The 17,962-nt window shown below is 35.6% G+C and overlaps 1 long non-coding RNA gene across 1 annotated transcript; it reads right to left on the minus strand.

Moving 5' to 3' along the window:
- Positions 1 to 14,962: 14,962 nt before the first annotated feature.
- On the minus strand, positions 14,963 to 16,133 carry LOC113335749. The gene is made up of 3 exons (XR_003353461.1): positions 16,029 to 16,133; positions 15,768 to 15,892; positions 14,963 to 15,158 (listed from the first exon to the last, which is right to left on the minus strand). It is a non-coding gene; the product is annotated as an uncharacterized LOC113335749 (long non-coding RNA).
- Between the last annotated feature and the right edge of the window lie 1,829 nt (positions 16,134 to 17,962).

Raw genomic sequence — 17,962 nt, forward strand, 5'->3', positions numbered from 1 at the left:
ACATTCAAGAACCATAACAATGCGTACTAATTTCCATTCTTGAACTTCCTTATTTGTGATTTATCAACAACATTCTAGTAAAAGCTACAAATTAGCTTAGAAGAGTGTTACTCCAAGAATCCAAGTGCCCAAATCCAAGAGAAGTGGAACAAGTGCGACGAAATGAAGCAAAACACTCAAAAACAAGAGACAGGACAAATACCAATCTTAACTCATCCAAAATCAATAATTCTCATCTCCATTTTAAGAGAATTCAAATAGGAAGAGAATGCAAAAAGAATTAGTTTATTCCGAGTTCGGACGAAGAAGTTACGGCCAAGACAAGTTTACCGAATATCGACGTCAAGTATGCATACGGGTTTGTAAACGTTCATCACAAAAAAGTTTGCAGACTGGGTTTGCGAACTTAAACCCCTGGATTTTGATTTTAAATGATGGTATGCATCCCTAAAATGTGTACCATGAAGTCCAAACATCCCGAACATCTATTTTCAAACCTAAACATATAAGAACCTTAAACACGGATCAAGTTAGGTAGAAATGAATGATAAGCAAGGTACATGGATCATAATAAGTACTTAAGCAAGTAAAAACACAAATATTTCTCAAGTTTATAGACATACCTTTTTAGATGAATCCAATCAAATTCTACCGCCTTACCGAACATAATTTGTGTGTCCCAATTTTTGTGCTTCCCTCACCGTATACAAAGCAGGGTATTCCTTGGTGAGGATGCAGTTCCAACACAATCAAGTTGCGTTCGGGTGAACAAAGTCTTGCTCACTACAAGTGACTTTTGGATTATCATGAAGGAGATCTCTTTTAGAACCTTCCACATCCAAATCCATCTTCCCAAAGAACTCTTTAAGTTCCAGCATCATGGATACTACTTTCTCCATAGTCATGGAACTTTCTAGGAGATCATTCTTTTTCATACTCAAAACATCATTGACTTTCTTTGGTGTCCACTTTTGAGTGCGTTTAGGAACGACCGACACCTTCTTCCCATTACTCTCTTCAAGATTTTCCGGAAGATAATTGGATTGACTATTCTATTGCAAGTTAGTCTTTCTCCAATTGGGAGCATCGGATCTTGTCTTCGTCTTTACGAAGTTATTCTTTTTATAACCATTACGATTGTGAAAAGGCTTCGTATGACGTTTATAGGCAAATCTAGGATTATCACAGCACTGATTCCCTTGCCTAAAGCTTGGACGTTTACAACCCGTAATGTCAAGAGTGTTAGCCTTAACATATGATCCCGGTTTAATAAGTTCTTTTGACACCCAAACAAGAATATCATGAAGTTTTTGATTCCTTATACGAAAACGATATCTCATTTCCAGGTGACCTTTGTTTCCACAATAATGACAAATATAAGGAACGTTCTTACCCGAATTCACGTGTGCTGGTTTTGGAGGTTGATATACTTTGCTATTTTGAACCTTAACTGCCGGAGAAGGTATTTCACTTTTTCCATCAGTGGGAACCTTTTGTTGAGAAGAATCACTAGCCTTGAAAATTTTTACCTCTTTGCTAGTACTTGGAGCATCTATTCCCTTATAGCCCAATCCTCGTGTATCACGATGATTTCTACTTGCTCCTAGCATAGTGGTTAATCTGCTTGAACTAGTATTGAACTTTTTCGAGTCATCTTCCAACGTCTTGATTTTATCAAGAGCAGCATCTAAATCAGCCTCAAGGCGTTTTTCTCGAGTGAGATAAGCGCTTTCCCTGTCATCAAAACTTGTTTGCTGGGAGTTGACCCTTGCTTCAGATTTCTGCAAGTTTCTCTTCCAACAAAAAGTACTTTTGATAAAGATTATCACATTCAATTGACTTCATACGTAGGTTTTCCTCAGAATCCTTGAGGATCGATTTGGTAGAACGATTCGAAAAATAAACACATGTGTAACGTCTTCTCAATTTCTTGTTTTCTCGACAGAGAGGAGTCAGAAGAGGTGAGACATGAGAAGTTGTAATATTCTTCATCTTCCACGAATCCAAAAACTTAACATACTCTGAGACTTCCTCATCAACATCTCTATCAATATCTGAATCACCTTCATAAGAAAGTTCATCCAACTAGTGTGTTTCCCAATCAACAGTTTTTATATCCAGAGAATGTTTAGATATTGATTTAGATGTGACAGTTTTCTCAAGTGAAATGAAGCTTTCAGAATTATCCGGTGTTTCTGAATTGGTACGTTATCAGAGATAGACTCATCCATAATCAGATCGCTACAAACACAGACTTATAAGGTCTTTAACTTGTTTTCCTGCTCTGATACCAATTGAAAAAGCGGGGTTCTAACAACACCACCCAAAATACTTTTCTAGAGAATCGACTAGACAGTCAGACTCAATCTAGATAAAAAGTATCTCAAGGAGTTATTATCTCAATCTCTCGATTTGATTTCTACTCAAGATAAAATCAATAGCGAGTCTTTATCAAAGAGAGATAACTTGGACGGTACCAAATACCAATTTCCAAGGATCAATCAACTACAATCAACAACCAAAAGTTGGATTAGAGAAGTTGATGATCACGAACGCACAACCTGTATTATTTTTGTTATATAAAATATAATGCGGAAAAGAAATAACACAGACACCAGAACTTTTGTTAACGAGGAAACCGCAAATGCAGAAAAACCCCGGGACCTAGTCCAGATTGAATACACATTGTATTAAGTCGCTACAAACACTAGCCTACTCCAAGCTAACTTCGGACTGATCTATAATTGAACCCCTACCAATCTCCCACTGATACAAGGTACAGTTGAACTCCTACGCCTCTGATACCAGCAGGACACTGCGTACTTGATTCTCTTTGCTGATCTCACCCACAACAAAGAGTTGCTGCAACCCAAAATCACAGACTTGATAATAAACGAATCTGTCTCACACAGAAAAGTCTATCAAAAGGATAAATATGTCTCCCACAGATAAACCCTAGGTTTTGTTCCGTCTTTAGATATAAAATCAAGGTAACAGGAACCAATTGATAATCCAGACTTATATTCCCGAAGAACAACCTAGATTAATCAATCACCTCTCTACAATCCTTCCTGACTACATAAGAGGATTGTCGAAAAATCACAAACAGTGAGACGAAGATGTTTGCCTATCGGAGAACTCTCACGATCTCAAGCCAATCAATCGATTGTACTCGTACGATAGAAGATGCAAGATTAGATCACACAACTATGATAAAAGTAGTATCGGTCTAGCTTCACAATCCCAATGAAGTCTTTAAGTCGTTAACTCGAGTTTAGAGAAGAAACTCAAGAGTTAATGGAGATCGACTCTAGCGAGAGCACTAGTAGCACACAGACGTGTGGGGATTAGGTTTTCTCAATGCTAGAAGTCTCCTTTATATAGCCTTCAAATCAGCGTTTTTCCTTAGGTACAAAGCAAACTCCATTCACCGTTAGATGAAAACCTGATTTAGATTCAAGCCCATATCTCTCAATCGTTAGATCGAAAGACATGGCTTGTCATACACACTTGAGTACACGTTTACTGGGTTTGAGAAAAACCATGCCCAAACGGGTACACGTATATTGTTTCAACATGATAACTCAAAAGGTCAACCATATGAGCATCTCATATTAATCATGTTCTTCTTCACCATAACTAGTTCAATTGAATCAAATGAACTAGTTAAGAGTTGTTCAATTGCTATGAGATCTTATGTAACTACACAAGACACAATTGAAACAAAGATGATTCGATTCGATTAGAATCGTCTCATGAACATAGCCACGATTTGCATAAAGCATTCCTTAATAATTAATGTTTCATGTTCAGAGCACATCTTTATATCATAACTCTTAAGCTTATAAACAAGTTCGCGGACTTAAGTTAATCGGTTGAGTTTTCCAAACGCAGCAGAAATTCTCGGGTCGAGAACTTCCGCCAGTTCGCGGACTGAGTTCGCGGACTTAGCACATAAACGAGTTTTGGAAATCCCAACAGAAATTATCGGTCGAGAACTTCCATCAGTTCGCGGACTGAGTCTGCGGACTGGGTTCGCGGACTAGGAAAGCCAATTCCACAATCCTACCGATTTCTCTTGATCAACAAAGTTCGAAAACTTCGGTTCAAGGAATACATGGTTATGTAATCTAAACTCTCATTTCAATCATTGAAACATTCTCAGAGGGCGATATTCAGTCGTGAAGAACAACGGACCTTTCTCGTCAGAGCAATTTTCAAAGTGATTGAAACTTTCATGACTTTCGTCACTAGGTGAAGATAAACCTGATCAAAGCGAAACGCTTTACCAACACAAGATTTCAAGTAAAAGATAATCAATGAATACTCAACTCGAAATATCAAGTGTATATGATCTACTCTATATAGCATACGACTTTTGTCTCATAAGAAGTAGGAGAAGAATAGATAGACTTTCGAGTGATAGATAAGTTCAAGTCTTCACATACCTTTTTGTTGATGAAGTTCCACGGTTCCTTGGTGTAGATCTTCGTCGTTGTCTTTGAATCACCATGAAGTCTTTGAGCTCAACTACACTTTTCCTATCCTAGTCCGAGACTTAGCTAATAGGCTAGAAATCAAGACTTTATAGTTTTGATCACTAATATTGACAAACATGCTTGATATAGCAACGCATGCGAGGTTGACCGAGCTATGCTCTAACACAAGCAAAGAGTTATATGGTGCATGTTTGTTAGTTACTTTTTCCACTCTAAAACAGCGATCGCCCACCATGGTTATTTGGCAATACAGTTGGTGTGGCCGAGTGAGGCTAACCATGCCTGGAAATTATGACAAAGGAAATATACATGGTTCTTATGTAAATATAATCACTTCGAGTAGTGAAACAGACAAACCTATATATATATATATGTGTTTTTTTTCTTAATAAATATTGATATTGCAATTGTGTTTAATTGCAAATAAACATAGGAATATAAAGTTTATTATTATAAATTCAAAATTATCGGAGACAACATTTTTTTAATTATTTTAATATATGACAAGAAAAGTAATATATTTATGTATCTCAAAAATATAATCATCAAATCATTAGATACCTAAATATCAAAAAATGTTCAAAGAAATCTAATTCATTTGACCACAGGTGCGGGGCGAAGCCCCGCCACACCAAACTGTCTAATCTCACCGGTCTAGGTGCGTAGCATGGGTTAGATAATAGTAAGATTAAAACACTTAACTGCAAGAGCTAATATTAAAGCATCAGTTGACTAGACAGTAAAATTTCTTTTTGTACAAAAGAAGGAAAAATGGAAATTTGTGAAAATTCCAAGTACGTGTGTGCAGATACTTGCAAGACTGCTTCTTTCTGGTACTTCTCCACCCTGTAAGTGTTTTCCAGTCGCCGTTAGGAGAGCTTTGTAGTGGCACCGTTGAATCTCACTTGTAACATCCATTTGGCCGACATTCCTGCAGTCCACGGAGATGCAGTTTTAAAAGATTGCACTGATTAATTATTAGCAAACTACTACCCACCGTGAACCAGTCTTAGCAAATTTCTAACAGAAGAATAAAGATACAAGTGATTAGCAGACGTATCGAGATAAAAAGGTAGTTGCAGCTGCAACCGTATTGGCAACAGTTCAGAATCTTCAGATTCTTATTATTCAAGACATTGGGAGAAACGATGAAGAGATTGAACGTAATAGAAAACACGCGATACTAATAAAAAGATTCGCATTATGCACTGTTTTTATTAGTAATAATAGACCATACATACCTAATTGATGACTTCAAAGAACAAGATATATCAGTTGATTTCTTCACCATGCTGAATGGTCTGAACAGGCAATAAATTCTCGCAAAAAGGTGTAATCCGACATTCGGCAACATAAGGACCAGTTAGATCTAATAAAGACCTAACCCGATTTCTATAATATTTCTTTTCTTTTTAATTGTAATACCGATGATATTCACACTCCGGTTTTCTGAACTTTATGAATTTTATAACCGGTAATGGCTTTAAAATCTAGATTCCGCAACTCAACCCATTGACGTGGTATTTGGATTGTTTCTTTAATCCAATATCCACCCGCGTTCCCATCATTACCATTATAAATCCCCAAGTTGAGCATGTCATCTCTTTTTTGGACTAAAAGAGCTAAATGTCCGTCGACTTCTATTAACTCATCATCTAGCTTTCCGGTGCTACACAAGCTCCAGAAGTTTTTAGGGATGTCGAGTATAGCGATCACCCTAAATGTCTCACTTCCAACATCAAACACAATGACTTCATGATCAGGGTGATGGATCCAACATATAGAACCATTCACATAAATAGATATTTTATTACGTAGAATCTTGGGTGCAACTTGTTGATCATCAATCTTCCTCCATTTATTCTTACCTACTATGAAGATCCCACAAGTATATTCACACTGACCAATAAATCCTGTGCGACCCCCACAAATTGCATTCCTTATGGAAGCCTTGTATGCGCAAATCACTTTATGTTGCTTAGTTGTTGGGTCAAATCCAAATCCAAAAACATGTCTGTAGAAGAGTTTCATCCTTCCACAAGAATTAACTACTTTTTCCAGCCCAAAGCTGCTAGCAAGTGCTTCAATAGTACTTGTTTGAATCCACGGTGTCTTCTCTCCAGTGCAGGGATTGTGAATGAGAACAGCACAAGGCTCATCATAACTGACGAAACACAGCAAACCATGTACCGGCTCGAGAATATCACATCGAACATTTAGAATCAAATTATTATATAAAGTACCAACGGCAGCCGCATTTGAATCTAACGATCCTCTTTCACGTTTACCAAACCTTAAATCCTCTTTGGAGAACGAAACACTCCTAATATTTACCCTTTGAGGCAGACGAAGTTCCTTACTTAGCGGAAAGCGTGTTGAACAGACAAGCAAGGAGGTAATGTCTTTAAATCGATCAAGCATTTGTCTTGTTTGATTATGGATCTCCAACGTTTGCTTACACATTTGAATCTCGTCAATGATTTCACCGGAAGTCTGCTTAATATGTGAACCAAACTAAATCATTACAATCAAGAAAACGAACATGCTCTGTTCCATTGCTACTACTATCACTTCTATTTCTAAGGCTCAATGAATATCTTCTTCTTTTAATTTTTGTCACCAATCACTATGTTTCTCAGATTAGATCTCTCTAATATAAACCCTACTTTCTTTAAATCTGGAAAAAAACGAAATCAGCCTTGCATTGAAAGAAAGGATGAATAGATGGTTACCTGAGTATCAAAGACCAAAGACTAAAACCCTTTTCCGGTAGCAAGTACTAGGTATTTTACCTGATTATCATCATCTAATAATATACTTAGTTCAGACTTCTGATTGATTCCAGGAAGAGCAGGACAAGAGGGAAACCCCAAAACTGACTAGGGTTTATATGATTTATCTATCGCCTAAATGGCTTTGCTTAGCGGGTAATGACTTTGAAGGCAAAATCCGCTACTTGTTACCGTAAAAAGTACCCTACGGCTCAAAATTAGCCTTTGATGATTTTGGATCCAACTCGCCATGGAACAGAACATGTACATATTTAAGTCCGCTACTTGTTACCGTAAAAAGTACCCATTTAACTCCCTGTGTACATATTTGATATCTACAATATTTTTGTTACACAAAAAAGATGCACATCCTTTAAAAATTAAAATGCTTGTGTTTTCCGATCACAAGTAGATGGCCTGTTGTTCAGAAAAGAAACGACTTATTTTTACACTCGCGAGCCTGGACCAAGACACTGAGACAGTTTTATTTCGGGGAGACTTTTTGGTTTCACCTTGGAGTCTTTGTTTTTACCGTAATATCTGCCGAAGTCCATTGCCTAGCTGGATCAGACATAAATCTACTCATCATGTCTCAGTCTTGTCATAAGTGAATCTACTCGGTGACAAACAATCGCCACAATTCAACCTTGTTGCTTAATATGTGTCACTACACCAAATCAAGGATTTGCTCACAGGAAAAAAGTGTTACCAAAAAATAGAAGCTAATTTCCCTAACTAAAATAAAAGGTTACCTATAGGCAGTTATACAATGTGTGAGAATTTTGGCTAACTCTTTGAATCCATTAGGGAAATTAAGTTGGCTAACACTTTGATTTCATTACAATATTTATGCTAACTATATGAAATTTTACACTTCATATTTACTTTGTAATGAACATATTGTGTTATAACCATTGCTAACCCTTTCTATTACTATTAAGATGACCACTAAACAGATGACATGTGTCTTTTGGTTCCAGAATTTTGCTAACACTATTTCCGTTAGAAAATTTGTTACCTCTGATATGTAACAAATGAAACTTTTCCGGTAGTCGGACCTGACATTTTCGATCACCGGATCTGCCATTTCCCGGCAGTCGGACCTGTCATTTCCAATCACCAGACCTGCCATTCCCGGTGTCACCGGACCTGAAAGTTTCCGGTATTCAAAAAATTGCTCTTTAATCTACATATCATCCATAAAAAATTGAAATCACAAAAGTAAAAGGATTGAACCCACGATATATATAATATACATTATGAAATCATATCCATTACATACAAGGAGCACAGACAGACTTCATATAAAAGTAACTATGCAAAACATCACAAAAAGTATAAGTCAAGAAGTTTCCCAAAAAGTGTGCTCCTCAAAACAAAAAGGAGGATGTCTCCACTGCACAAAAAGTAGTAACTCAAGAAGTTTTCAATCACAACCAGACTCCATACGCCTCCACTGCACAAAAAGTAGTAACTCAAGAAGTTTTCATTAACAACCAGACTCCACAAACTCCATACGCGACAGATGCCAAACTACCCATTCTTTTACAACAAACTGTTTCAAAAAATAGCGATCATCACCTTGAGGACTGTCAGGTACAGGACAGTTACCATCCTCGATCATCTCAAGACAGACCTTCCTCTCATCTGGATACAAGAAGACTCCATGACAACACTCTCCTTCTGTGCCATACACAACATGACGCGTGGAAACAGTTTCCCTTTTTTTGTTGTAAAGAAGCACCAACTGATTGCCATTGGGATCTTCAATACCAACAGTACTTGTGTTTCTGTTGCGACCGGGAAATTCAATATTTTTGTGGCCAGCAGAATGTTGGTTTTGCTGCTGCTTTGCCATAACTTGTATCACAACCTAACAAACAAAACAATTAGTTGTTTTTGTGTCCATCTCCAACAGATAAGAGATAAGAAATTAATGTAAATAAAGTTGTAAGAGTAACTATAGATGACTGGTATGAACATAAACAGGTATTGGATAATGAAAAATAGACAACTAAACAAGACTCATCATTATCAGGTACGAACATAAACATGTATTGGATAATGAAAAGCTACAAAAATGCATTGATAACAACTCAAAAAAGAAAAGCTCTTTACAAGGCAGTAAATCCCCTAAATAAGAAATCATCCCCTTTTAAATTTTAAGTATGTGCAAAAGTATAAGAGACGACTCCAACTTACATATAGATTTTTTATAATGCTTCAAAATAAATCTAATTTTGGTGTCCTGGATCTATTAATCTAGCAGAAAGTCAAGCCCGCTTGAAAATAGAGGCCACAAAAAAAATTATGCTTGTCATTTGGGAATAATAACTACAGTTTAGTGTAAACATTCACTCTTGCATTTATATCAAAATGATATCCCAAGGAAAGAAAAAAAAAAGGGACGTCACAGTGCTATATGTATCTTCAAAGGAATCCACGAGAATATAAATTTTGAAATGTGTAGTGTTTGATATGTACCAAGCAAAAGTTATCATGCGTAAAGATATAGTTCCAACTAACTAATGAACATATCCTAGTTGACTTATATATTATGGGCATTAAGATGTAAAAAATAAAAACATAACTTGTTAATGAAAGCTCACATTGGTAATCAGTTCAGTATGCTTTTGCAGTAGGGCCTCTTCTATATGGTCGATCCTTGGTGCATTACTGATTGGGTTTGTTTTTGCTGCCATGACTGCGGTTGCGATACTGGCGTATAAGGCTTGATTTTTCGATAGAAGAGGAGAATATCCCAGCAAACCAGTTCTTATGTTTTTCCTTAACACCAGCTTTGCTTTCATTTTCTAACAAAAATTCTCCAAAAATCAACGTCATAAGTACTAGGACATGCATCTAACTTCTATTGCATAGTGACTTTTCCTAGGAGAGGACCAGTTCTTAAATCATATTTAAATGTCCTGAACTTTTGTGGAAGAGTCCGAAAAACACATGGTTTGGCCAATGATTTGGCACATTGAATTCGAATTCTTGCTGAAATAAACAACTTTCAAATTAGCAAATCAAGAGGATTCAAGAAGCTATTCAATCATAAAAGTAACTCTAAATAACCAGAATAGAAGAAAAATTGTTTAGATTACATACCGTTAACTTAAGCCACACATCATCTTTGTAGTTATCTGGAACCTTCGTCCAACTCACGTATTTCACCGGACAATATGTTCGGACAAGTTTGCCAGCCCGAGTAGCTAATTTGTCTGCATTGTCACCGACAAGTAGCCCATACTCATTTATGTTTACCATCAACTTTGGCTTAGCAATAACATTAGCTTGAGTAGTTGAAGAAGTATAAGCAGATTCACTACTTTGAGATGAAGAAACGTTTGTATCTGTAGACGCTTCAACGGTTTCCATCTTCATAGATACAAAAGAAAACTATAACAACCACATACTTATTGACTGTAAGGTTGTTTCCTTTTGCAGAAAATATGTCAAATACTTGTATGTAATACTCAGAAACCCAAATAAAAACTGAGGCAAGTATTGTACATACGGACAATAGGGTAAAATTCAATTCTCAAACTCTATGCATCATACAATGGTTATCAGCGTATGAAAAATGAACTAAATCATATATATTCTACCTCTGTCCATTTAAGATGTATACAGTAGACAGAACCTTGATGTCAAAATACAGAACGCTAAAAAAAACACAAGTAAATGAAACTGAAGCAAATAACTTCAAGTTAACCATAGAAGGATAGACAATCACTCTAACCAAGGTCAGAAAGTATAAAACCCATTTTCAAAAACAAAACAACAACCCCTAAACACATAATAAACCCATGGATCATTGGAGTTACCAAAAAAAATTTAGTTAGGAAACTCAGTGTTAGAAAAACCTGGATTTGGTGTAGTGCACCGCAGTCTTACCATGTTCATTACCTTCCCGTGTAACCAAATCTCGATTCTTATCTTGATTCCAGGCCTAAAAATCCAAACCCTAATTCTTTGATTCTTCATCTAAAAACATTTTCACAACTAAAATTAAACAATACCCTTTTGTTTCTTCATCAATTAATACTCGATTTACTTATCGATTTCATTCAATTCAAAAGTCAAATTCAAAACCCTAACTGCTTCTCTCTGTTCATCGTGAATCCATAACTATCCCTAGTAGTTCTCTTACATGGTTCACAACAGCACCATCACTTCATCATGTACATACCCACATCAATTGATTCTCTCAAACCGAATCTCAATCTCATCTCTCAAACCCTTGAAAGTCATCACATCAGACAGAGAATGGAGTAGAAAAGTGGAGGAAATGGAAGAAATGAATTTCTTCATCTCTTTATGTCTTCCTTCTTTATATCCAATTTCTTAGAATCTGATAGATTTATTGGAGTTCTGAAATCCGATAGATTTAATGGAGTTCTTTTCATATGAGAGATAGGGTTTCTTCTGTTTTAGAGATACGTAAGATAAGAGATGAAAGGAAAGCGAGTGAAGGGAAGTGAGAGAAAAAAACTTTCATTTATGTAAAATAATTTGGACGGTGAAAGATCTGATTTAAGAGTGACATACGGATTGTGAAAACATCTTGACGGCTGAAATTGTATTTAATATGCTCATGCGGATTGAGAAGCATGTGTGTTTCTCTTTGTGATAATACGAACTCATGTATTCGGTTTCATTAGCAACCTTAGAGATGAAATAAATTCCAAAAAAAATATTAATAAATTTAGGACATTGTTATCGACATTCTGATACAAAAAAATCCAAAAAATATATAAGAATGAATCGGGAAAATGAAAAATGAATTCGATAATTGATGTGTTTCTTTGTGCTTTCTCTTTGTTCTTCCGGTTTGAATTTCGATTAGTCACATAGGTCATGAAGTGATTTCGACCAGTCATACATGTCATGAAGTAGCTTTAGCTAACATGATACATCATCGAAAATGAAAAATATGAAGCTCAGTGTCGACTCCAACTTCAAATGTGGCATAACGGCAAAAAAAATGAATCATGAAGTTGTGGGTGGGTTTTGACATCAAACTTAGCATGATACATCATCGAAATCGATAAATATGGATCTCGGTATCAATTCGAACTTCAAATGTAGTATAACGACAATCAATCTATGAACCACGAAGTTCTGGGAGGGTTCTGACTTCAAACTTAGCATGATAGATCATCAAAATCGATAAATATGAATCTCAGTGTCGATCCGAACTCCAAAACAACAAACAAACTATTAACCAAGAAGCTTTGTAGGGTTCTCACTTCAAACTTAGCATGATACATCGTCAAACTCGATAAATATGAAGCTCAATGTCGATTCGAACTCCAAATGTGGTATAACGACGTTCAAACTATGAACCAAGAAGCTCCGAGAGGGTTCTGACTTCAAACTTAGCAGGATACATTATAAAAATCTATAAATATGAAGCGCAGTGTCGATTCGAACTTCAAATGTGGTATAGTGGCATATAAACTATGAACCAAGAATCTCCGGGAGGGTTCATACTTCAAACTTAGCATGATACATCATCGAAATATTTTCAGAAATCTTAAACAAACCCTTTTCTGGCGACTTTGAGAAAGAAAGTGGCTTTAATATTGAAACTGTGTCGGGAGTGGACTACTATAAGTCTGAAACTTCGTAAGAATGATGATTCCAACCCTTTACAGGTAAGATTCCATCGGAATATTCTCTGAAACCTTAAACAAACCTTTTCTGGCGACTTTGAGAGAAAAAGTGACTTCGAGATCGAAACCTGGACGGGAGTGGCCTACCATTCACCGTTCCATATGAACCTTCACGCGCAATTTCACACATTTAAATAATTTGCACTACAAAAAGAGAATTGATGATAAATGCAAATGAGTGAACCTGGCGTGAATCGAACACGCATTTTCTGCCTTGAAGTCAGACGTGCTACCATTGCACCACGGATTCATTAGTATTCACACATGCATCGTGATTAATCGTCGATTTAACATACGAAAGAAATACCTTTGCAGTGGTGGTGGTTTGTGGTTGCGATAATTCTTCTTTCACGAGAGAAGTATACCCCTGTTCCGCCTCAAGAAAAGCTCCAGTTATCTCAGATGTCATACCATGAGCTTCCTATGAAAAAGATTCTGATAAAGATTCTCAGTTAGTGGAAGAGATTATTTAGGATAATATAACATATATTGGTATGTTTAGAGCTTCGGTGAAGATTTCGATTTAGTGGAAGAGGTTATTAAGGATAATATGAACAATATCGGTAGATTTATAGTTCTAGTAAAGATTCTGACTTAGTGGAAGAGTTCATTAATGGTAATATGAGAAACATTTGTAGGTTTAGAGCCAGGAAAAGATTCCGACTTAGTAGAAGAGGTCATTAAATGATAATATGAACAATGTTCTTGACATATATCGAACTAACGATTACTCGAAAAAACCTAAAGGCCGATTTTCCAAAAAAGAATTCATAATACACAAAATTCCAACATTAAAAATTGGACACTCGGTATAAGATGTTTTTTTACCCGCGATGAACTGAAAACTGTCCCAGAAAATCCTCTTCCTCAATTTAGTAAATGTTTTTTCATTCCAGACCAATTTTTTTGTTGCTGATACAATTATCGACGTTTGACTTGGCAAACATTCTGAAGAATGTGATCAGGGAGTCGATTTAAATTCTAATTGGAAGTTTAGATTTTGTACTTGTGAAATTTAACGAACAAAAATCGAGTTTCTGAAAAGGAATTTATGATGAACAAAGACTGACATTAGATTGAACACTCGTATGAAGATAGTAATTTTGACTTACAACGAATCGAAGATTATATTGATAAATAATAAAGGCTAGATTGTTCAACATTATGAGTTTCGTGAATGAACTGATCGAGATTTCGAGTTTTGAAAATGAACTGATCGAGATTATGACATTGGAGATAGAAGATTAGACAGAGGATATACTTTGACCTCACATCGAACTAATGAATTTACTACAAACGAGACCCGACATTAAATCAAAATTGACGAAGATCATGAGGAAGGTCTTAATTAAGAGTACGGCGTTCCTCATCAGTTTCTGGGACACGAATCTGATTTTCTTATAAGCTTTGGATATTTCGTTGGATAATAATACAATTTTTTTGCTCCAACAGGACCTTGTGCCAATCTCCACAAAACTGAATCTGTTTTTTTTCTCTTTCACTAGCTATACAAAATGAAAATAACAAGTCAACCAAACTTTAGATAAAAACCAAGGCTTCCATTGGAGATTCACTAAATAACAAATATGATAAATCAACCAAATGAGACAAGTCAACCAAACTTTAGCTATACAAAATAACATTACACCCATTACCGTCACTTATAATTTGGCAGATTCACTAAAATAAAAACCCAAAACGAATTAATGACAGCATGTTCTTTTATGCACCCACGTTTGTAGTTAAGTGAAGGACTCTGTTTTTCTGATGTTTCTAAAAATTCCTGACCTGGCAATAGAATAGAGAGCTCCTCTGTTTTCTCTACAATATACAGGCTGGTTGTTTCCATCCAACCTCTCTTTTCTTCTTCTACTCTAATCTAATTCTTATCTCTCAATCATTAATCCATCTATAACAACAATCAATGAATTGATATATGAGACCCCTATTTCAATTTCCCATATAAGGTTTCCATAAAAACATAATCTAAAAAAAATGCACAGCAGCCGTACCTTTTCAAATGCTACTGCATTTCCTCAATACTGAGACGACCCCCATTTAAACATCTAGAACATGGGCAAGGACAAAGGGTTTTTCAAAGACTATATGTAGATGCATATTGAATGAAAAATTTCACCCCATCTCTGTATACTTTACCAAATCTTTTATTTTCAAACATCCAAGACTTATCCAATTCTCTCGGCATTCTGAAAAATTAAAATTAACCACATTAGCATCTCATCTGGTGTGAAAGAAAGCAGTAAAGTCTACGATAGCTAATGACTTCTTTAGATCTATAGATTTATACAGGGAATGTTTCTACATATCTAATCATAAGATGCTAACGAGTATTGAATTTCTAAGGCTGGTTTTAAAAGTTTGAACATATAAATCCATCCCTTGAACAGAATCAACAGCTAAGAAAAGTGCAAGTAGTAATAGGCTACACATTATCACGTACAGTTCCATGAACCAGAAAAACATTGTTCATCAGAAAGTCCGCGAGTTCTTCCCCTGTTATTCTAAGAACACAAACATTTGAAGAAAGTATAGTAAGACTGACATGAGAAAACAATTTGTTCCATGATTTGGATACACCCTTGAAGACAGTATCCATCCACAAACTTGGCCTGCGAATTTCTTACGGGTAGTCGACACAAGATCTCAATCACTAAATGCAAATGGCCTGCGAATTTCTTGCTCACATTTAAAAGCTTCTCACACAAACTTGTTTGAGAACGCAAATGATCCGAAGCCTCAACGGCTCGCATCAATTTGATTTTAAATTTTGTTAACTGTGGTTGGGAAAGAAATACCTTCGCAATAGCGGTGGATTGTGGTTGCAATAATTCTTCTTTCACAAGAGAAGTATACCCTTGCTCCGTTTCAAGCAAATCTCGAGTTGTCAAAGATGTCACACCATGAGATTCTTCCAAAATTTCTGTGAGGATATTGAAGGTAGATAAAAAGAACAGTTAAAGATAGAAAAGTTGAACTGCAATAACAAAAAGAAGTGAAAAAAGGCGCTCAAAATAGCGCTGAAGTAATAACGTAAACGTTACCAAGCCATTACTTACATGTAAACAACCTGAATGCTTAAGTGCCAAAAATGGGTGAGGGAATGTATGACCACTGTTTAGTAACACAAAACACTTGAGTCAATCCTACTGAGAGCCACCACCGCTGACTGCAAAAGCACAAGTATTCTCGTAAATCAAACAACACAATTGAATGAGAAAGAGATACTTTCAGTAAACACTGTAACAAACAAACAATAAATCTTGCCTTACAACTGTGAAGACAAGACTGTAAAGAGAAAAAAAATTTCTAAAAGATGTCCAAACTCTCTGAGAAAAAGAGTGAACTTGCAATCTGTAAGAACCAAAAAAATATGCGATTTTTGTAAGACAAATTTTACCAATAGATAAATTGATTTATTACAGTTTCTTTCTTTTAATTCATCAAAAGGCCTCATTTATAATGGTGATATGTATGTACCAGAGGCTCACAAGAGCATACCCAAAAATGTTTTGCTTCAATCTTTTTACCTAGAGAAACTGATGAGGAAAAAAATAGATGCTCAATAATGTTGTCCTAATTTACTGATGAGGTAAATTTGAAACTCAATGCCTCTGAATATATCCCGTAGACCGAATATGTTGTCAGGAAATTTGGGTTGGTAAATTTGAAATACAAGTGAATTGCAGTATTCCTCTGGATGGATAGTCATATGAAGGCATACAAGCACACTTGTAGGAGTAAGCACACCCATCAGTAAGTCATACAATGGTGGATGGTTAGGATATAAACTTCAGGTGAGTAACAAAAACACTGAAGTATTCTACACTGAAACTTCAGGTGAGTAACAAAAGCTTCAGTAAGTCATACAATGGTAAACTCAAAAGCAGTCTACACTTGGAAAGCTACATCACAAATAACCAACCACAGGGCTAAAACTGCTAAAATTATGAAACAAAATTAATCCTCAAGGGCTACTGCTAAAACTATGAAACAAAATTAACCCTCAATTAATGAATTTAACGGACAAAATCAGAAACCCCCAATTTAAACCCAATTTTAAAAATCTCGTTTAAGCCCTAGGTTCATAATTGAAAAAATGTAATAAGATTAATCGAAGTAGAAGAAGAGAATCATACCAGAAACAATGTGAATGATTTGAAGAAGAAGAAGAGAATCATTATAAATTTTGTAGATGAAACTCTATCTTTGAGTTATTTCTCTTCAAGTTCCTCTGAAATCAATGAAATTGAAGAAACAAATAGTAATCAATCATACGACGATGATGGGTATTTAATCAATCAGAACGACGATGGATTTGGGTTCTTTGAGTTCAACTTCAATTGAAAAGAGAGAATTTTGTTCTCGGGTTTTTGTTAATGGAAGAGAGATAGAAAATGAAGAATTTTCTTTGCCGGCTGGACCTTATGGGAAGAAGTTGGGAATCTGGCTAAGTTAGACTTCGGTTCTTCTATCTTTTGGTTCCAGGTCTAGGTTATTCCAAGGTTCTACAACTTAAAAATTGGTTCCAAACAAAAGATTTATAAAATCTTGAAAATCTATTTTTCATTTTCTAAATTTGAAAATAAATTACTGTGTTAGCTATGTCAAAGTATGTTACAAACAAAAATGATAAAGTGCTATAAACATGGGGTTCATTTTAGTATACACATAATTTTGGGTAGAAATAGTTGTAATAGTGATTTAGTTTAAAGTGTGTTATATATGAATAACACAATTCGAATAGTTATTTAGTTTATATAAATTAATTCCTAATTATGGTAACTATTACCTAATTTGCTAACTCTTTAAATGGTTACTAGAATCATAATGAATTTCTTGAATTAGCAAAATAAAATTAGTTAGGAAACCTATTGTTAGGAAAACCTAGATATGGTGTAGTGTGTATTTGTCGGAGTTTCACTCTCAACGCCCTATTTCAAACCCCATCACTGATCACCCCGAAGCATTGGTTTTAATGTATTTATGTTTA

This window comes from Papaver somniferum, chromosome 1 (genome assembly GCF_003573695.1).
Source record: "Papaver somniferum cultivar HN1 chromosome 1, ASM357369v1, whole genome shotgun sequence".
Taxonomy (NCBI): Eukaryota; Viridiplantae; Streptophyta; class Magnoliopsida; order Ranunculales; family Papaveraceae; genus Papaver; species Papaver somniferum.